This window comes from Agelaius tricolor, unplaced genomic scaffold, assembly GCF_023055355.1.
Source record: "Agelaius tricolor isolate 1412-34295 unplaced genomic scaffold, bAgeTri1.0.p SCAF_28, whole genome shotgun sequence".
Classification (NCBI taxonomy): Eukaryota; Metazoa; Chordata; class Aves; order Passeriformes; family Icteridae; genus Agelaius; species Agelaius tricolor.
The window spans coordinates 7252461-7274432 of NW_027269288.1; the positions used below are offsets into that span (position 1 = coordinate 7252461).

A 21972-nucleotide genomic window follows, 5' to 3' on the forward strand; every position below is an offset into this window, starting at 1 on the left:
CTGCCCGATGGCTGCGGGGAGCTGAGCGGGCTGAGGAGGAGTCGAGACCCAGCGACACCCCCTCCCCCGCGGATCCCTCCTTCCCGCTCGGCTCTGCCGCCTTCCCCGGGACCCGCCGGGCGCATCGCGGGCGGCTCCCCCGCTCCTCCTCCGCCGCCTCCTCCTCCTCCTCCGCCCCCCTTCCCTCCCCAGGCCGGCGGGACGCGGGCAGGACCGCGGGCGGCGGACGGACCGGCCCGGTTCATGAGCAGCGGCCGGGAGGGCAGGTAACCGTGTGAGGGGTGCGGGGAGGGCGGGGGTCCCTCAGAACGCGTTTCCCGCCCGCCGAGCCCCGGCCGGCCCCACCCCGGGGCCATCTTCCCTCGGCTCCCCCTCAGCCCCGCTCCTTCCCCTCCCCCGCGCTTCCTCCTCCTGCCGCACTTCTCCTTTCCCTCTCCTTTCCTCCCTTGTCCTCCCCTTCCGCCGCCGCACCGGGGGCCCTCCGGGCCGCCGCCTCCTCATCGCCCCCGTTCTCGGCGACCCCCGGTATGGCGGGGTTGGAAATAGCCCCCCTCCCCCGCGCTTCCCACCTCCTCGGGGCTCCAGCTTCCCCTAAAAAAGAAGTGTGTTTGTAGCTGGAGGAGGAGGGGAAAAAGGTGGGGGTGGGACTGATTCCCTCTCGAAGGCTTCCAGGCGAAAAGGGAGGAGACCTCGGATCTTGCGGGGTTCCATTTTTAATTATAATTACGCTGTAGTGGTCCCTGCTAGACGCTTTGGGGGTCTTGTCTTAAACCACAAAAGGCGAGTTCCCGAGCGATCCAGCCGGCAGAGGGAATATTTGGAGAGAAATATTCAAGGGGAAGGAGGAAAAAAAAAAAAAAAGGCAATGGTGTGGCTGCTGTAATGGTGGAAAACTGATTAAGAGGAGCCGGGGGTGAGACAAACAGGGTAAGGCTGCTTGCAGCACCCCCAGCCAGCCGAGGGCTCGCAGATGGGGCTCATGCTGGGTGTGCTGGGCGAGGGAGGGGTAGGGAAGGTTTTGTTCTCGTTAGAACCGGAACCGAGCATGGATTCAAACCGCATATTTGTTCCCCCATGTATTACGGTGCTGCATATTTTTGTGTGCCCGTAGCAGCGATAACGAAGATCATGGAGGGTGTTTGCTACAATAGAAAGATGGAGTTTTCTCCTTGCGAATGTTGTTTAAAATACTGCTTCAATTCTGAGCTTTTTATCGAAAGGATTTGAGCGTTATTTTTTTTTTTTTATCCATGCAAGGGATATTGAACGTGTAGGGTTTTTAATCCTACAGCTTTGTAGGGAACAAGGATGTGTAAAGCCTTGCATGTAAATATGAAAGAGATAAAGCGTTTTATTAACGAAAAAATCTTGTCCAGAAGAAAATCAGAATGATGTAGAGGTTGTTGTAAGATGTCAATTTATCATTCCTGAAGATGAACTGAAATTTTAACGAATGTGATATTTCATTATTCTCTAACAAAGTCATGGCTGGGACTCGTTTTTAAACCAGGCATCCTTTCTAGGATGTGCCGACTGCCACGTTATTATGTATTGTCTCCACGGGAGGAAATAGGAGGAAAGCACTGTAAATGTAAGGCTTAAGTGATTATTGAAACAGCTTTTGAGAATAGTTGGCTCAACTTGGGGAGGCGATTTAAGACTGAAAAATTAAACGTTTTGCTGCTCTAGGATATCTGCACCTAATCGTGAGACATTTATCCCGTATTTTAAGCTGATCTGGACACGAGGCTGTGAATCGAGACAAAATGCTGTCGATGTGTGTGTGAAATACGTGTGAGGAAATGAAGATAATATGTTAATACCTAAATCCGTCGCTAAATGTGATAGATGAGAGTTTCTTTCTCTGCCTTGTGCTTGAGGAGAGGAGAAGGAGCAGGGGTGATAATAGTGTAGTTGTTTTGGTGGCTGCAGATTAGCCAGGGTGTCTGTTTGATTTTCTTTTTGCTGTGAATGAATGGATCTCTCTGTGCCTGGGCCCAGTAGCTGCAACAAGATGGCGTTTGCAGCAAGGCAGCTCTCATTTTTCAACTCCTCCTCACCCCAGCTTTGCCAAACTAGATCTTATTTCGTAATTGTGTTTTAGATTTACTTTCTCATTCTCTTTGCTTTCTTCTGTTCTGGGGTGGGGGTAGGAGGAGCGTTTGGAAGATTGCTGTGAGAAATCTGTGGGGTTTTTTATTTATTTTTTTTTCTTAATTTTTGTGAGCTCCTCCAGATAGGAACTAGGTGGGAGGAGTAAATAGTTTTATTGAAATGTTCACATAGGCTCTTAACTGAATAAAGGGGTGCCACAATTTTCGTTTTTACCTTGCAGCGCCTGCTTTAACACCACCAAAATACCCCTGGCTTTAGTGAAGCCTGTTGCTAAAAAGCAGTTTTTAATCGTGGAGCACAGGTACACAGAGGCTGCTGGGTCTCTGCTGCCAGGTAATCTCGGATCAGAGCCTGTGCAGACAGGTGTCTTTCTGTGGCACAGGAGTCTCCTGGCTGCTTCAGAGCACTCCCGGTTCGGGGAGGGTTCCGGGCTGCTGCTGACCCAGAATTGCTGCCATCCTCTGGGTAACTGTGCTTTTAATGGGCAGCAGTCAGAATCAGGCTGGGGGGGTTCAAACAGCTCGGAGTGGTCTGTTTCAAAATAACACTGCAAATTTCTACAGCCTTTTGTGTGTGGGTTTTGGTATCTTTTGAGTAAAATGGACTTTTGATTTGGAGCTCCTGTGATATTTCACTCTAGTGCCAAACACCTTAACTTCGGTAGCCGAAATAAAATAGCTTGGTTAATATTTGATATACTGGACTCAGGCTTAAAACAATACACTTCCCAGCAAGAAAAATAAGAAATGCTTGTTATGTCTCCTGCATTCAAGTGACCTCCAAACCTTTGATATTATCAAACATTTTACTACTGTTTATCTATTACTTAATGTATAATCAGTTGTTTGTTAGTTTATTGGAGTAACCCAGCTGTAGCTCATGCAGAAGGAAGCTGGGAACAGCAGAGCTGATTTTCAGTCGAGGCTTGCAGGGCTGGTGTTTTTCTAATTAAAAAAAAAAGCTGAAATTAGCTGAGTGCATTTTATTCCTCTGGTGTTTCATGAACATTTTTTTAAAATGAAGAATACTGTCTAATAAACTGTTAGTTAATGTCCTGTTAAATCTTCAATTACTAAAATTTTTTTGTTACTACTACTTTAGCCCTTTAGTACAGGATCAGAAAGGAGCAGAGTGAAGTGAGATTCTGTTTTGGGTAAGATAAATTACATTTATCCTTGTTGAGTCCTTGCAGCTGCTAAGTCAGTACGTAGCAGGCATCCTAGCATGAAATCTTTGACAACATGGTAAATTAAAATTCCACAGGAAATCTTAGCAGAGCAGTTCTTTAAATCACCTCTGTGCCTCATGGAAATGTGGAGATGCTGTATTTGAACTTAATGAGAATTCTTGTGTAAGTAATCAATGAAGTTCTGTATAATCAGGGAGTGGACAGAATTTTGTGCAGCTTTATTTTTAATACCATCCCAGAAGAAACCCTCCACAGCTATCAAAAATCTTAAAACTTGAACCATTAAACTAATTTACTTTAGGATAAGAAAACCCTTCAACTACTGCAGCTCCAAGGCCCTTTAATTAGAATAGAAATAGAAATGGTGTTTGTAGGATGCCTTTTCCTGGAATGAAGCAAGATGTTGGCTGCCCTGTGTCACTTCCTGGTGCTTTGGAGGCTCCCATTTGGTCATGTGGAAAACAACTCAACTGCTTCTTCTTAAATAGTAACTCAGTTATGATTTCCCAATCCCTGTGAAACCAGATGCCAATTCATCTGAAACTTTTGTTGTTTTTGTAGATTCCTCCCAGGCCTGGAGCTGTGGTTGGGATGTTAAGCGAGTGTTGGGTTCAGCTGGTTTTGTAGTCACTGCAATAAAAACCGGAGTTGTTGGCGCTCTGTGAAACCAGCGGTAGATTTGTCTCCTCCACTCCGCGCTCAGCTCGTGTTCGAGGCACTGAATTGGATTAAATTCTTACTGTCCATGGATTTTGGCTCTCAGCATTAGTGGATTGGTAATTGATATTCTCAATTTTCATATCCACTTGGAGCCATATGGCACACCGTGTTGTCTCAGCAATTGCATTTAGCGCCGCTTTCTTGTGAGCAGGGTGAAATGGGAATTGGCCATTCCAGTTCTTCAGTCACCCTTGGGTCCCTTGTCCTGGGAGCCTCCAATGCCTCTGGCATGGCAGAATTTCAGATGGGGTCTTTGTTTTATACAGCATTTTATATGGGGTCTTTTTTTATACAGAATTTTAGATGGGGTCTTTTTTTATACAGAATTTCAGATGGTGTCTTATACAGAATTTCAGATGGGGTCTTTTTTTATATACAGAATTTCAGATGGGGTCTTTTTTTATATACAGAATTTCACATGGGGTCTTTGTTTTATACAGAATTTGAGATGGGGTCTTTGTTTTATACAGAATTTCAGATGGGGTCTTTTTTTATATACAGAATTTCAGATGGGGTCTTTGTTTTATACAGAATTTGAGATGGGGTCTTTGTTTTATACAGAATTTCAGATGGGGTCTTTTTTTTATACAGAATTTCAGATGGGGTCTTTTTTTTATACAGAATTTCAGATGGGGTCTTTTTTTATATACAGAATTTCAGATGGGGTCTTTGTTTTATACAGAATTTGAGATGGGGTCTTTTTTTATATACAGAATTTCAGATGGGGTCTTTGTTTTATACAGAATTTGAGATGGGGTCTTTTTTTAATACAGAATTTGAGATGGGGTCTTTTTTTATATACAGAATTTCAGATGGGGTCTTTTTTTAATACAGAATTTTAGATGGGATTTGTTTTTTATACAGAATTTCAGATGGGGTCTTTGTTTTATGCAGCATTTTATATGGGGTCTTTTTTATACAGAATTTGAGATGGGGTCTTTTTAATACAGAATTTTAGATGGGATCTTTTTTTAATACAGAGTTTCAGATGGGGTCTTTTTTTATACAGGATTTTAGATGGGGTCTTTGTTTTATACAGAATTTTAGATGGGGTCTTTGTATAAAAAAAAAGACCCCATCTGAAATTCTGTATAAAAAAAAAAATTCAGATGGGGTCTTTTTTTTTATACAGAATTTTAGATAGGGTCTTTTTTTTATACAGAATTTGAGATGGGGTCTTTTTTTATACAGAATTTCAGATGGGGTCTTTTTTTATACAGAATTTCAGATGGGGTCTTTGTTTTATACAGAATTTGAGACAGGGTCTTTTTTTATACAGAATTTTAGATGGGATCTTTTTTTATACAGAATTTTAGATGGGGTCTTTTTTTAATACAGAATTTTAGATGGGATTTTTTTTTATCCAGAATTTTACTGGTTATGTGGCCAAAAAAAAAAAAAAAGGTAACCTTGAAAGCAGCTTGCTTGCATTAATGAAATGTTTCTTAAGCATGTGACTGAAGATAAAATGGCCATTTTTTGAAGGGAGTCTCTTGGTTGCTCCATGTGCAGACTGAAAATGAAAAGAATACATATTCCATTCAAAATGTTTCTTTTCTCCCCACTGATAAAGTTGGAAGTAGCATTAGCCAAGGTCATGATAAAAACCAGAAATACCCCCAAGCCCCTCTGTTTCTATTTAACAAAGTGTCTCCATTTATTATTTCTTCCCAGGGTGTCCAGTGTGCTGGGGATTTTGGGAGTGTGGATTTGTTTTTCACCAAACAAATCTATGCAGAATCCATAGATGCTTGAGCCAACTGGTAGTTGAGCAGAACATGAAGGGGTTTTTAAAAGCTTGGAGCTGGCTATGAGCAATACCTTTACTTGAGATGCCAAAAGAATCAATGCAAATTACTGGGCAAGGCTTCCTAGTACCAAATATGCACACTCCAGGATGGGTTTTTAGGCAGAATTCTGCATTTTTGTTAAAATAGGAATTATTTCTGAGTAGAGAGGAAGGAGAGGGTTAGCCTTGGAGTAGAAATACACACTTAAAAATCATTTGGTGAACATAAAAATCAGATCTTCTTGGCCTCTTTTTGACCAGCTGACCTCCCAAAATGAGTTCTTTGCAATGAATATCTTGTAAGAGTATTCATTTGTATTAACTACAAATGAATTCACGTATGAATATATCAATACTTGTCCACTGCATTTATTGGAATGATGCAGAATATTTATAATTAGTTAATCTCTTAAAAATACACTGGGATATTTCTGGAGGGTTTGAGTGCACTGGCTCCAGGGGTGATGTTTCCCTTGCCCAGTATATTGTCAGAAATGCAGGAATTTTCTGTCTTGAACCCAGCTAGGGAGTACTGACAATATCCTGGGTGCCATCTGGAAGCACCAAGATGTGGTGGCTCCTGCTATGTATATCTTACTCTCACTTTACTGGGGGTGCTGCAGTTAGATGCCTACATGAGAATTTTTATTTTTTTTTTTATGTCTTAGCCAAAAAAAAAAATCCTTTTTTGGGGACGTTATGGAAGTGTGATTTGTAAGGAGCCATGGAAATAATAACTTGTAAATTCTCTGCAGGGTTTTTAGTGCTGGCCTAAAGTGGCAGAAAACAGAGATGCATCTAGGTGTTGTACATTGTACCTGGTTGTTGGGATTTGGGCAAAAAGGGCTTGAGAAAGCAGTTAAAAAGCAAATGTTGAGATGTTGCTGGATTTAAGTCTTGCTAAAATGCAATAAAGTAACTCCAGCAGGTTTAAAATTGGAATCCTTTGGGGAAGGTGTTGCAGACATTTTGAAGACCTGGCAAACACGTTCCTAAAGGGAACACAGTCATAAATTTTAGATTTATGAACATGTTCCCTTTATCAAATATTCCCTGGTAATTAAGAGTTGTTGAAAACAAGGTGGTTTTGTCAGGAAGGGGAGACCTACAGCTATTTCTGCATGTGATGGGACTGAAGGGTTCAAACTTGATCCTAATGAGGGATCAATGAGAATGAGGCTGGAGACTGAGGGAGCTTAAAGGGGACAACTCCAAGGTGCCTCTGTCATTGGGGGTGGGAAGGACAGGCCAAACCTTGGAGCTCTTTTCATAGATCATCTTCAGAACCTGAGGAGGGAAAAATGAGCAGCATAAAACACAGTGAAGGCCAAGAGGCTGGTTAAAAACCTAGCTGCCATTTTAATGGGAAATGCAATTCATTTCTGTAAGTAGTTGCCCTGAAACTGCTTCATTAAAAATAAGTATATTAATTGAGGAGGTAGAATATCAGCTTGTCAAATCACTGCAATTTCTGAATGTCTTCTGTTTAGAACAGAAATACTTTCTAGATGTTAGAAGGATTAATTGAATTGTGTACACTTCAATATTTTTTTCTCTCTGTTCCTACCTTGATCTGAAGAAGGTTTGCCTACAATTTCATGCCAGTTATGTTTATCATGTTTTTTTTCAGATGAGAATATTTTTGATGTCTTCTTGAAAACTGCAGTAATGCCTGCCAGCACTCCCCAAAAAAAGAAAATATTAATTATCTGTAATTAGATAGATTAGATAATTTTTTGTAGCTTTATGTAACGTGGTCCTATATTCAAAGCTATGTATAGATTTCTGTCACTATTTTAAGCTTGTTCTTTTTTTTCCCCCAGCAAAGGGGAAAAAAAAAAAGTAAAACCAAAATACTTCTCTGTGGAAACTCAGAGTTCCATCCCAACTCCTGCATGCTGTGTGTGAAAGTAGGTTCAGGGAATATTTTATCAGTTCAGATATCACTGCTGATTTGGCTCACCCTCATTAGGAAATCAGACTGGTTTGGGGTGAGGGAATAAAGGAGCAATCTCAAGGCTTTTTCTGTGTGGCTGGAGACAGGAGCTGAGGGTGTTGGCCTTCACTGGCAGCAAGGGATGCCCTGTCTGCTGTTACAGTAACCCTAATTCCAGCCCCTGCTGGCTGCTATTTCCTTTCCTAAAGCAAAGGAGTTTCTGCTGGGCTGTTCCAGGTGAGCTGCTCATTCTGTACATCTCCTTTTGCTCCCTGCATTTCTGTTTTCTCTTGCCTGCCTTGGGTTAGGTGTGGGGAACCATCTTAAAACATCTCAGGCACGTGTGCTCTGTGTTTATCCTGCCATTTCAGGGTTTCCCAAAATCTGTCAATAAATAGAGGTTATCTAAAATTACTTGCAAAACCATGAATTATTTGACAAGCTGAGTGGGTTTTGTTTTATTTTTGTGAAACATTAAAGTTTCCTACACTGATCTGGCAGAAGAATCTTTAATTATGAGCCTCAAGATCTGAGTTTAGCTTGCATAGATAAATACACAGGCCCAGTGTTAATGGGCTCTTCTTTACTGGAAGGGCTTTCTCACTGGCACATCTGTGCTAACATGGGATATATTTCCCCAGATTTCTTTTCCTGAGGGTGCCTGGGCAGGATGTTGAGCTTACAGATGTTGTTAGAGATCACATGTCCTGTCCAGATGTGCCTTGCAAGCTTAGGGTGTTGCTGCCCTTCTGCAGTCTGTGGGGAATGTGGCTTTCTTCTGGAACTGGAGAAGTGAAATCTCTTCTATCCCACAAAACACTTTGTATTCAGTCCAGCTGTTTGGAGTTCTGTAGGTATTTGAGAGGTTTACCAAAACAAATGAGGGGTAGGAGGTGGGTCAAAGCTGCAAGGTTAAAACCATAGAGAAGATGGTAAAAATGTGCCTTTTATTGTTGATGCAGAGATCTTAGAAGTCAGTGCTTGGTTATCTTTGGTAGTAAAATTTGCAAGGCCAGGCAGAACTGTTCACTCTGTCAACAGCACTGATCACAAGTCCTTGAACTTGGTTTGAAATATGTTCAATACTGATATTTTCTAGTAAGATCTTCGTGGTGAAACCCAGTGCAGAAAGTCTGGTTTAGTCATATGTGTGAAGTTCTGTCGTGTTTAACTTCATTTAAATTATATTGGAGCTGATACATGTTGGTTAGCACCAACTGGTTCAAGGTATGTGTTGAATGTAGCAATGCTTGAATCTCAAAATAAAAAAGTAAACTTAGGTTTCAATATTTAAAAATCTAAAAAAAAAATAGTTATAACTGCATAATACAAAACTTACTACATTTTGTTTGCAGTAAATGACACAACAGAGCTAAACAGAGCAGGCCTATGCCTGCCTCAAGAAGTCTGTTCATGGTCCTCTTGCATTTTGTCTTTTTGCTTCCCAAAACTCTGGGGGGTTTTGTTGTTTTTCACAAATATGTTGGGAGGTTGGTGTGGTAATTTTCTGTTTGTCTAGGAAAACAAAGTAGATGTGCTATTCTGCTGAAACCTTGGAAGAAGCTGATCCTGTGCTAATTGAGGAGCTCTTTGTTGGACATGTGTTTGATATTGCTGCTGCACATCCCTGGAGTGGCAGCTCTGGGGCCAGGCTCTGTCTGTGTAACAAAGGTGGTGCCTGGACAAAGATCAGGACTGCCTGATGCTCGTGCACTGGAATTGTGCTGCAGTTACCCCGTGCTGCATTCCCTGCAGCTGGCAGGTGTTACTGCCCAGAGACCCTGGGCAAGCTCCTTGCTGGAAATGCTGGCTAGCACTCACAGAAAATAAAACTGAGCAGGAACCATTTCCTAATGAATTTCAATCTTGACAAAGAAGTCAAGAAGCAAAAGGTGCCTGAGGTGTTGGGGAAAGTGGGTTTCTGTATGTGGAAACTCAAATGTCATGGACACTTTGGACAGTGAGGTCAAATTGGTTGGTTTGACTGCAGTTCTTCCTTCCTTCTCCTAACCATGGGCAGCAGATGAGTTTCAGGAAGTTCTGAAGTTCAGCATTTCAGGAAGTGCTGTGGTTGATTTATCCTGGGTGCCTCTGCTGCTCTGGGGTGGGGGAGCCTGTGCAGGGCTGGCTCAGGCACAGCATTTATGGGTGGGAGTACCCAGTGCTCGTCCAGAGAACCTCAGCAGCTCCACAGAGCACCCAGTGCTCGTCCAGAGGGGCTGGGCTGAGCCTCAGCAGCTCCACACAAAGCACCCAGTGCTCATCCAGAGGGGCTGGGCTGAGCCTCCAGGGTCAGGGAGAACCTCACAGCTCCACAAAGTTCCCAGTGCTCGTCCAGAGGGGAGTCAGGCAGAGCCTCAGCAGCTCCACACAGAGCACCCAGTGCTCATCCAGAGGGGCTGGGCTGAGCCTCAGCAGCTCCACAGAGCACCCAGTGCTCGTCCAGAGGGTCAGGGAGAGCCTCAGAGCTCCACAGAGCACCCAGTGCTCATCCAGAGGGGCTGGGCTGAGCCTCAGCAGCTCCACACAGAGCACCCAGTGCTCGTCCAGAGGGGCTGGGCTGAGCCTCACAGCTCCACAGAGCACCCAGTGCTCGTCCAGGGGGGCTGGGCTGAGCCTCAGCAGCTCCACAAAGCACCCAGTGCTCGTCCAGAGGGGCTGGGCTGAGCCTCCAGGGCCAGGCAGAGCCTCAGCAGCGCCAGGGCTCAACCAACCGACCTGGCTGCTGCTTTGGCACCACTTTGCAGGTGGTTTTTTTTTTGATAAAATAGGTGGGATTGTCTTCTGATGTTTTCCGTTTTGTTGTTCTCAGTTAATTCTCTGGTGTTACTTATTTTTTTTCTCAATTTATCGTGTTTTGCTCTATATTTTGATGACCTAACAAGACAGACACCATCTCCAGGAATACAAGTGCTCCTTAAAGGTTAACAGCAGAAGTTTTCAGCGAGTTAATGCAGATCCCTTGGGAAGAGGAATGTCCAAGGGTGAAGCCAGCATTTCCTGCTGTACCTTTGTGCTTTCTGCTGTGCTCTCCTATCAGCACTGAGCGTGGCTGCCTTGTGTGTTCCCAAACGTCTCAGTCTGATGGATTCAAGGTCTCCTGTGTTACTCGCCGTGTCAGGCTCAGCCTTGCTTTCCTTGTTCTCCTGTACCTTGTTTTGTACAAACAGTCCGTAGCAAAATGCAGCAATTGGGAGAAATCAATGAGCTACTCAGGGCATAAATCATTGCTCTCCAAACTAGTGGAGCTGCTTGCACAGTGATTAAAGATGGGGCATGTTGGTTTTGGGGCTGGAGAATGAAGTATTGCTCAGTCTGTTTGGGGTGAAAAGATGTGAGAAATGCCATATTTTAATCTCTCTTGAATATCTTTTATCTGCTATATGCATATAATATATTTTGTTGATTTTTAAGGTCCAGTGAAATGCTTCTTATTTTCAGACTGTGCTGGGAAGCAGCTGTTTTTCATGGTATAGCTAAACCTATTCTAACAGTGCTCTGTTAATCTCTTACTGAAGATCACTGTGCTGTTTGAACACTAAATTCTTATTTCAGTGAATTGAATGTATTCTGTTTTTTAGCTGGGGCTTGGATAAAGATCTTTTACATGGTTGTAAAGAATGAATATTTTGCTTTTAGCTGATCTCTGAGGCTTTGTACAGTCTGTGTAGCAGAGGCACAAAGGAGCAGATGGTTTGTTCCAATGTCTTAACTCCCCTAGTTTTGTTGGGGCAGATGTGACAGCAGCTGTGGTGAGAAGGTAGTTATCAACTCACGTCCAGCCTTTCTCCAGCATGGGCTTCCTTTTGCTGCTTCTGTTGCATTTTTCTCCTTATTATTTTTACTTCATAAAAGCTTCATACAGTGAAAGCTTGCTTGCTTTCTCTGAGTGCTTCTAAGGCAGAGCAGGAGGAAGAATCCCTGGTTCCTGAAGTGCTCTCTCAGGATTTGATGCTGGCAGCAAAAAGTGTTTTGGGCGCAGCTCTTGATGCGTTTGGAGAAGCACAGGTGAGGTTGGTGGAATGTGACCGTGGTCACAAGGGTTTTCAGGATGAAGAAGAGATGAGAATCTTGACTCCATGATCAGAAGGCTTGATTTATTATTTTATGATATATGTTACATTAAGACTATACTAAAAAGCAACAGAAAGAAAAGGTTTCTTCAGCAGCTAGCTAAGCTAAGAATAGACAAGAATGAATAACAAAGATCTGTGTCTCAGACAGAGCAAGAGCCAGCTCTGCCATGAGTGCTCAGGAAATCCCAACACCCACAGGAGACCAATCCCAGGTCTACCTGTTGCATTCCACAGCAGCAGATAACCATTGGTTACTTTAGAGCTGAAACTGCAGCTTCTCACAAGGGAAAATCCTAAGAAAGGATTTTTCATGAAAGATGTGTGTGACAGTGGGACATGGGCTGTGCTGCTGCTCCTGGAAGCACAGGGTGCTTCTTTCTCATTAGTGTTCCTCATTACTGTTCTGAGGGCCTGGTGCACTGAGACATGGCAGCGTGTGAGCTGCTCAGCACCTCAGGGAGAGGCTTTTCAGAATCCCAGCTGGCCATCATAAAAGATCACTGTAGATCTGGGAATGCCTCCCTCAGATCAGGAGTTGAGGTGTGTCAGTTTGATTGGCTCCCCATCCTTGTTTTGGAATGGATTTACTTGTAAGGATGTAAAGCAGGGTGGCCAAGTGTAGCTTTCTGGAAGTTGTTGTATTTTGTAAAAGGGTGGAGACAGGAAGCAGTTGATTCTCCTTTGACTCTTTATTAGCTGGCATGTGTAGAACAAAATGGATGATTCAGCTCCTGTTGATAAAATACAGAGCTGAAATGTATGGAAATACAAAATACAATAATGGGGATTTCTGCTGATTTCCTGTGCTTATGCAGGCATAGAGTCTTACTGATTTATTTTTTGTGGTAGTGTTTTCCATGTCTATTCCTCAATATTTGTTTCTGGGCTTTTTTTGGTGTTGTAAAGAAGTGATCACAGAACCCATTTCCTCCTCTAATGTAATAAATATTGTAGTGAAGATCTTAATGTACCTTAAGCTGATGTCACTGTGATGGTCATATCTGAGCCAGCACATGATTTTTAACAAGGTGAAGATCATTCCAAGACAGATGTGTTGGCAAGCAGAGCTGGGAGAAATCCCATCCAGGCTTTTGGAACCCACTTGTTCTCTTACACTTTAATCCCTGCCAGGGCAGCTGATCCACTTGCTGGATTTCATTGTAATCTCCAGGATTTTGGTAACAGGAGGTGCCTCTGCCAGGTTTTGCATCTCCCCATTCATTTATTATTTGCCTGGGAGTTCAGTGCAGTGTGATCCAGTCACACACTGGGCTCTCCTCAGCACCTCCTGGGGAATATTTGGGCAGAGCTTGAGCAGAACATCATCCTGCTAGAGAAATCCAGCAGTCTTGGTGAGGACTTCTGAGCCTTTTTAAATCACAGAAAATGAACTGAAGACTGCTCGAAAATTGGCTTACCCAGAAGTGACTTTTAAAAGACAATATTTGGGTACTTAAGGGGAATTCTCAAGAATTACATTTCTTAATAGGATTGCAATTTACTCTAAGCATGTTCTTAAAGTGTGGATTAAAAACGTGGTTTGATACCTGAATAAACCTGGTTTTAATGTTAACTTCCATTAAAAAGGAACAACTGTATGAATTTAGGCATGTAAAGTGTTTTCATTTGCTGTGTAATGATTGTGTCACCCTGGGACACTGTGAGCTCCTCCTCCAGCTGTGTGCTTCCATTTCTGGCTTCTGGGAGAAAATGTTCTCTGTGCAGCTTGGATTGTGACCTACCCCAAACCTATGGATTCAGCTGATAAACACAGGAGATCACCCATGGTATCAAATAGAATTTCCTGATCCCGTGGCATTACTGGGGAATATCACAGGAATATTGCAGTCTTGCTTAGTCATTAATTATTAAAGCAAGCCTGCAATATCCCTGTGGTGCATGTGCTCTGCCCTGCTTAGGTAAACACAGATTCTGGTGGCTTGGCCAATGGAGTGAAAACAGCAGTAAAAAGTGGAGGTTCATGATAAAAGAGCTGAGGGAAGCAATGAGAAATGACAGCTGAAGTAAGGAACAACTGTTCAGTTACTGTAAGGCTCTGCAGATAGAAGCATCTAGTAATAAATGCTTAGTCATTTCTCTGCTGGTTAATTAATAGGAATTTATTCTCCTTCAGGGCTGCGTGTGGTTTGTTTGTCAGTCTGAAGGGAGATGTCTGCTGGTGTGTGACAGCAAAATTGCCTGGGTTTGGATAAAGGGATACTTCAGGAAGTGCCAATTTTCCATGACATTTTCCTGATAAATGTAGCTAGAAATTGATGCATAAGCAGAAATCGATGCATAAGTAGATGCTAAGTTTTTACTCTGGTTTTGGGGTTTTTACATTCTTTTTGAATGGTAAGATCAGGGAAGAAGACAGTAAAAACATCACTGACTGGTTGGATAAAATTGGTGAGGTTATCTATAAATGTGTTCCATCGAGATAATTGGAATAAAATCTAGAATCTTTTTGTGATATAATAAATACAACTTTGTTGAAAACTTACACTAAATACCAGTAATTTTTGTTCTTAAAATAAGTTAACTTTCCATGCCTGCTTCTTCTCAGGAAGTGTAAAAATGCTCTTAAATGGGAATTTCTTTGAGAGGAAGACAGAAAAGATGTGGTTAGGAAATGTTTGGGCTTGGGTCACTAAAGTACCAAGAGTTATTAATATTAGTGAACTACTTCAAAGATCTCTTAAGACCTTTCTTTTTAAAAAGTGCTATTTTAAGCATTTGGCTTTAGGCCTCTGTTAAACTTGTAATATCAGTTCTTTTAGTTTTTTACAGCAATTCTCTGCTGTACCTAGAATATTAAAATGATTTTTTTTTAATAATGCACATGGCTTCCAGATGCATTTAGAAAGGATTAATGAAATGACCTGTTAGAGTCCAGATTTTTTAATGCTTAAATATGACATCAGTATGATTCTTTTTTTAAATGTAGGTCATGGGATTAGCATCAGGAAATGTGAGCATTTTGGCAGCTGGCTTTGTGCAGTGCTGGTGGCAGGAGGAGACACTGGGCACACCAGGGCTGTTCATTGCACTCATGTGTCCTGCCATGATCTTAGCATTGGTGGCTGCTATTTTGAGGAAGTGCTAAACTGTCCAAAAGTTGATTTTTTCAAGTGCTTGTTCAGCAGAGGGAGGGATGAGTCCTTGGAAAATGGAGCCTTGCAAGCAGGGGCTGATGGATTGTGCATGGTTGGCATTTTGGTGCCTTTCAGGAGGTGTTCTGCTGTGGTACTGCTGGTAACAACCTCTGGCATATCGGGAATTTGAACACTCAAGTTTAACTTTTATGGGGAATTATTCATATTCTGTAGCAGTTTGGGAGGAGACAGAAATGCCCTGTTCCTCTGAGACAGTGGTTGCAATTTGGGACTTGGAATGTGGAAGTGCCTTACTGAATTAGGGTTGTGCAAGGTCTTTCAAGGTTTAATTTTCTGAAATAAAAGCTTAATTTTTTCTTTTTCTTTTTTTTTTTTTTCTGAATAGCAGCAGCTATTTATGGTGGATGGGTTTGTTGTGGGTTTTTTGTTATTTTTGTGGCAGTTTGGATTCTCAGGTGCCAAACTGAGGCAGTGTGAGGCACTTGTACCTTGCCTCAGAGCCTCACAAGGGCAGTTTGTGCACTGGGGGCTGTTCCATGTGGGTCTGTTCTGCCTGGTTTCTCCTCTTGTGTCACTGAGGTTACAGGATAAGGGAATGTGGCCAGAACTTTGCCAGCACCCTAGAACTTGACCTTTATTCTTCTTTAGCCAACAATTTTTCTGTGTTTTATGGAACAAGGAGAATTTTTTTTTTATTCCTAATGTGATCTTAGATCCATGGAGCTGAGTAGAAAAAGTGCACAAGTTTCTTCAGGAAGAAAACATTTCTGGGGACTTCTACTTCAAACAAAACACACAAAAACTCTGAAACTCTCAGCATCAGCCACTCTAGAAATGGAACCTGTCCTTCCCTGTTGAGCTCTAGGTAATAGTGAAGCACTGATGAAATCAGGTTGTTGAGTTGCAGCTATTTTTAGCACGTGTAATTATCATTTCAGTCACACACTGCATTGAAAATGGAAATTTGTGAGCACTCCAGCCAGCCAACGTGGCTGCTGCAAGATGAGCATTACCACTGATGGACCTGATGCTTGTTTTGTGTGTACTTCCCACTAATATATGGAAAAATGTCTACTGAGCACAGCAACTGCTTCAGCTGGGAACTTGGCAATTCTTCAGCAGGAGGAGCAGCCAATACCTCCCACAGAAACGTTCAGCTGTGCTGGCCTCGCACCACACCAGCGCTTTCAGGAAGTTTTCGAAGGAGTTGTACAATCTCCTGTTGTCCCTAGCAGGGGCAGCTCTTTGGCAAACCTGTTTTAGGAAGGTCCTGCTTGCTTTTCAGAGTTGGGGTGCTGGGAAATTACAGACGTGGCAGATGCTTCCCAGAAAGGAGACTTGAAATACAGGAATAAAGGAGGAGTTGGAGCCTTTTGCTCCAGCGGGTTCAGATTTATGAATTTGGAATTATTAATTCATACTTCTCTAGGTTGGACTTCAAAGCTGCCCTCGGAGGAGGGGACAGCAAAGACTTGGATTTCTGGACTCCAGCTCTGCACTCCCCAAGGAAATTCTGGAATGAAGTAACTCTTGGAGGGGCACACACAGATCCTGAAATGTCCTTGGAGCTTCCAGCTGTCTGCTTGAGCACTTAATGGTTTTAGTTAGTCATTAAACTGAAGGTGGGATTTTTTGGGGAGTTTTTTGTATCCAGAACAATCTTGAAATGTTAAATTTGAGACTTAATTACATTGGAATTTCACGATGCTGGCAGTGCTTTGGCAAGGTGCTGTAATCTCCTGAGCATCTTGCTGCTGTTCTGTGATAATAATCAGCCCTGTAGACTGGAAGAAAGGATTTTAATGAATAACCTGCAGTGGCTGTTCCACAGCCATTATCTGTGCCTGGTAGGTGCTACATTGCAGTGCTGATGGTGCTGGGTACCTGTGCAAGAGCAGCCTGAATTAGGAACTGCCTGGCTCCATCCAGCCAGCCCTGCTGGCTCAGGGCTGCAGAGCAGCAGAGCAACTTCACCTCAAATTGCTGCTTTATCTCAGTACTGATACTGAGGGTTGGTACTAGGTTTTGGGGTAGTTTAAGAGGTTTTTTTTGGTTTTTTTCTTCCCCTCCAGCACAGTTACTTTTGAGTGCCTTGATTAAAACAACCCTGTGTGCCACTCTTGCAGGAGGATGTGTTCTGCAAGACATTTTTAAGATTAAGGTCATGAAAATCAGTTTTTACTGGTGTTGGTTGACATCCATGTTAAACTGTGCTGCTAAAGCCACTCAGATACCTGTGGATACATGGATTGCATCCCCCACTGAACACATCTCCCAGCTTCACCATTCCTGCAGCAGGGACAGCTGCTGGGAGTCCTGGCAAACCCCATCAGGGCTTGAGCCAGGTCCTCAGGGTCTTCTCTGATGCCTGGCCCCACATCACTGGGCATGAATTGCTGGTGTGTTTTAAACACAAGGATGCCTTTGCAGCAATTCAGATATTTAGCCTTGGCATCCAGTCAATGTGTGTGGAAAGCAGTCTTGAGAAGGTTGGAATTGCATCCAGAATATTTGGGTTTTAAGTCCCTCGTTGAATCCATAGGTCAAGAGGAAAATGTGTTTATCTGGTAAATGGCTCTGGAGAGGGGACAGTGAGTGTGTGTAATCTGCTTAGGAAGTTGCTTCATTTTGGAGGGTTATTCAGATTTCCTATGATGTTCAAACATTTCAAAATGCTTTCCATGCTCTTCCAAATCCTTTTTCTTCATTTTCTTCCCTGCTTTCCCCAGCCTCATGAAAAAAAGTTGGTGTCTTGTGCAGAAATCTTCTTCATATGTAGACTTTTACCTGGAGTTGAGATGAACTGGATTGGTGAGGGGCTTGGAACACAACACTGTGAGGAATAACTGAGACACCTGGGGGTGTTTATCCTGAAGAAAAGGAGACTCAGGGGTGACCTTGTTAATCTTAAAATTCCTGAGAAAGGTGCCTGTGCTCAGCTGGGGCTGGGCTCTTTCTCCAGGCGCTGACAGAACCAGAGGACACAGCCTTGAGCTGCACCAAGGGAAATACAGCGTGGATATTGGGAAAAAGTGATTAAAAAAAAAGTGATATCACAGGAAGGTGAGAAAGTTCTGGAATGGCTGCCCAGGGAGGTGCTGGAGTCACCATCCTGGGTGTGTTTAACAAAGCCTGGGTGTGGCACTGGGTGCCAGGGTTGAGTTGAGGGGTTGGGGCTGGGTTGGACTCCATGGTCTTGAAGGTCTCTTCCAACCTGGGGATTCTGAGAATTTGGGGGAATTCTGTGAATTTGGGAGAATTTTGGCAATTCCCAGGAAGCAGGGAGGTGCTGGAGTCACCATCCCTGGGTGCCAGGGTTGAGTTGAGGGGTTGGGGTGGGTTGCACTCGATGATCTTTAAGGTCTCTTCCAACCTGGGGATTCTGAGAATTCTCTGAATTTCCTGCTGAGTTGTCAGCTCAGAGTAACTGCTTCATATCTGTAAAGAAAAAAGGATATTGGGCTAGCAGCAGTCAGTGAGGGAAGCTTTACCCAGAAATGAAGAAGTTTCTGACTTGTGGAGTTCCTTTACTCTTTTTCAGCCCAAATGGCTGTGCTGGTTGTTCACTTGCAGCAGGGGGCTGTGGCCGTGTGGGGACACTGGGAGCAGCAGTCCTGTGTGGGGCTGGCTCTCCTGCAGTGCTTTGGTGATGGTTGAACCACTTGAACCACGCTCCCAGTGTTCTGTGGAACTCTTTGTTCTCTGGTGCTTTTGAAAGCCCAGTTTTTGGTGTCAAGGGCCTGCAGCTCTGGGCTCGGCAGGGCCGCGTGTGCAGCTCCTCACCAGAACTCTCCACTGAGGCAGGAGTGAACTGGCCTCTCATTTTCGTGTTGCTTTTACCAGGCTACATTTTAGCTAAAAATGGAAGCTTGTGGCAATGCAGATCTTTTTTTCATGAGTAGCTTGTCTGCTTTTGTCCTTAAATGAGCTCCATCTTTAAGGTAGAATTGAAAATATCTCCGTTGCCAGGACTGCGTTCTGCGAGCATCCTCAAGTAGAAATTTTAACCCTTTGAGAAATGAACTCAACTTTTGTGGAAAAGTTTGCTGTTATGCTTCCTTCCTCTTCTTCCAGGCTGGTTAAAGTAGTGGGGGTTTTTTTGTTTTGGTTTTGTTTTTCATTTTTGCAGAAGCCATATGAACTCTGCAACACCTCCTGCATTAATGAGAGTGCAGCACAGGACAGTAATGATGGTGTGTGCTTTGCCCTTTGCTGTTGTGTATTTTGTGTGCTCTTAGTGCACCAGCATAAATTTACTTGGTTACATTTCAGGTAATTCTTCCAGAATTTCATTAGATTTCATTATCTCTGTAGTGGGGGCAATTTTTTTTTTTTCCTGTCAAGACTTCTGGAATTTGACTGAAGCTGCTCTGTTTTCAGAATTTAAAATGGTCATGTCATGTTTTTGTGTCTGGGGAGTGGAGTTTGGCCTCTAAGTGTGAGTTCCTGTTTATGTCCCAAAGTGTGTTGTTCTGGCAGTAACAAACAAAACTGCTTACTCTGGGATGGTTTCATAATCACAGCATTAAAATGTTTATCTACAAATGAGCTTGGGTGAGGATGATCCATATCCTAAGTAGCTTAACCTCCATGCCAGACACTGAAGTGGTTTGTAAATTCTCCAGCTAGTAGTGAACTGTAAAATCAGAAATGTGCATTTTATGGGAGATTTCACTTGGAAGTGTGTGGGGTTCTAGGCTGGCTGTCTGGTTTAAGGTCATTTTCCTTCAGTCCCTTCTTGCTTGGTGCTCAGAATGATCTCAGTTGTCCTCATGCAGCAGCTTGGGGTGCCCTGGCATCACCCCCAGCCCTTGTCCTGGTGTGTGACAGAGCCAGACCCAGGAGTTGGGATGCAGAAGTGCTCATCAGTGTTGGGCATCTTGGGCTGAGCTCAAATATCCTTTGTGCTACCTGGGGAAAAAGCTGTGCCCAAATCTCTTACATTGTCCCCTTGCTGCAGAGCCAGTCTGTGCAACCAGGGCCCTCCAGCCCCTGTGAGTTCTGGATGTGTCAATTCCTTCTGTACCTTCTGCTACCTTTGGTGATTAAAGTTGTAACTCTGGTGTGCTCTCACTGGAGCTCCTCTGTGGGAGGTTTATGTAACAGCTTCTGATAAAATAGATATCATGATATTTAACTGGGATATGTAACAACTTCTGATAAAATAGATATCATGATATTTAACATCTTCTGATAAAATAGATATCATGATACTTAACTGGGATAGGTAACAACTTCTGATAAAATAGATATCATGATATTTAACTGGGATAAGTAACAACTTCTGATAAATAGATATCATGATACTTAACTGGGATAGGTAACAACTTCTGATAAAATAGATATCATGATATTTAACTGTGCTCAGAAGGCAAATGGAGCTCAGGGACAGGACTGAGCAGAAATAATTCCAGTGTGTTGAAAACGCTGGTTTGGGGAGGGGGCACTTTGTAGGACAGTGGAAATTGTGTGGCTGATACTGCATTTTCTTCTAATCCTAAATTCTCTGATACCATGGACTTCTCTATCACTAGGGCAGGAGAACGATCTCAGGATTGCAAGAATTTCTTGGGAAAAGAAGGTCACAATGAGCTGCATGGCACAAATTCATCTTTTGGTTGTGTTACAGTAAATAAACTGTGCCCATTTCCTTCAGGAAGGCAGGCCAGCTGCTCAAGTTGCTACAGAAATATCTGCACTTTGATAGTAGTTTAATTTCTGTTAGATTTATTGAGAAATGGGTGATCTTTTATGGTAATTACATTAATTGTGGCTTTGGTGTCTTTTTTTCCAGAATTTACATGTTTGACAGCAGAAGTTGGCTTTCTACTGTAGTGAGAGAAAATGTAAGTAGAGAAAAAAGATTTTTTTTTTCCTACTCCCTGAGAAACATCCTATTTTTAAAAAGTGGTTAATTCAGATTTTTGGCTGTTCATCTGTGTGCAAACCTCAAGTAAGTTGTTTCTCCTTTAGCATGTGTATTCTTGTGTCAACAGGAAGGATCTTAAAATGGCCAGGAAACCTGGTAAATAATAGATGTTAGTGCCTGCCTCTGTCAGACAGGGAGCTGGCAAAGCACAGGGAGACCACAGATGAAACTGTTTCATCTCAGTGGGGCAGGGAACTGTAATAAATAAAATGATGAGAATAGTCATTCTCTCATGAATGAAAAATTACTGCTCCACCATGTTTGACAAAAGAAGGCCAGATTTCTTTTGAGCAAAGTGGCTCTTGTCAGAATGTTCTTTTCAACGTGGCAGTGTTATTTAAACAGCACCTAACAGCTCCAGGGTTGATATTCTGTGTAATTGTAATTATTACTATTGTTCTTGGAGCAGTAAAATCTTCATTACCTTCCAGACTTCAGCTTGAATGTCTGTGAGGAATGTTGCTAATTGGCCAAGTGTTTGCCAAGCTGATATTTTCAATTGCTGGATATTTACTGGTTTTCTAAAGACAGGCAGCAGGCCTTGTTCCTCTGCCTGTATCTCCCTCTGGACCAAGGGCACCCTGAATTTTATCTTCTGTTTTAGTTCATATAAGTGAGAGAGACAGCACCTCAGATTTGTTCCACCAGCAATTCTGATCTGACTGCATTTCCCACAGAGTAAAAGAGAAACAAGGAATCCATCCCTGCTCCTGAAAACACAGAGAACCCTCAGCTTTTTAACATAGATATAATAGAAAATCAATTAAAATAGATTCCATAGAAATATCATAGAAATAAACATCATGGTATTTAACTGTGCTTAGAAATTAGAAGGCAAATGGAGCTCAGGGACTGCATTTTTTTCTTCAATTTTAGTTCATATAAATGACAGAGACAACACCTCAGGTTTGTTCCACCAGCAGTTCTGATCTGACTGCATTTCCCAGAGAGTAAAAGAGAAACAAGGAATCCATCCCTGCTCCTGAAAACACAGAGAACCCTCAGCTTTTTAAAATAAATATTATAGAAAATTAACTAAAATAGATATAATAGAAATAGCCATCATGGTATTTAACTGTGCTTAGAAGGCAAATGGAGCTCA

The 21972-nt window shown here is 42.7% G+C and overlaps 1 protein-coding gene across 5 annotated transcripts in view; it reads left to right on the forward strand.

Annotated features, from left to right (window-relative positions):
- The first annotated feature begins 9 nt into the window (after positions 1-9).
- GNB1 (G protein subunit beta 1) overlaps positions 10-21972 on the forward strand; it is a 42875-nt gene continuing 20912 nt past the window's right edge. For all 5 annotated transcript variants that reach the window (XM_071448880.1, XM_071448878.1, XM_071448877.1 and 2 more), the window contains exons 1-2: positions 10-266; positions 20736-20787. The gene's annotated coding sequence lies outside the window, so the exon portion shown is untranslated. The remainder of the gene's footprint in view (positions 267-20735; positions 20788-21972) is intronic.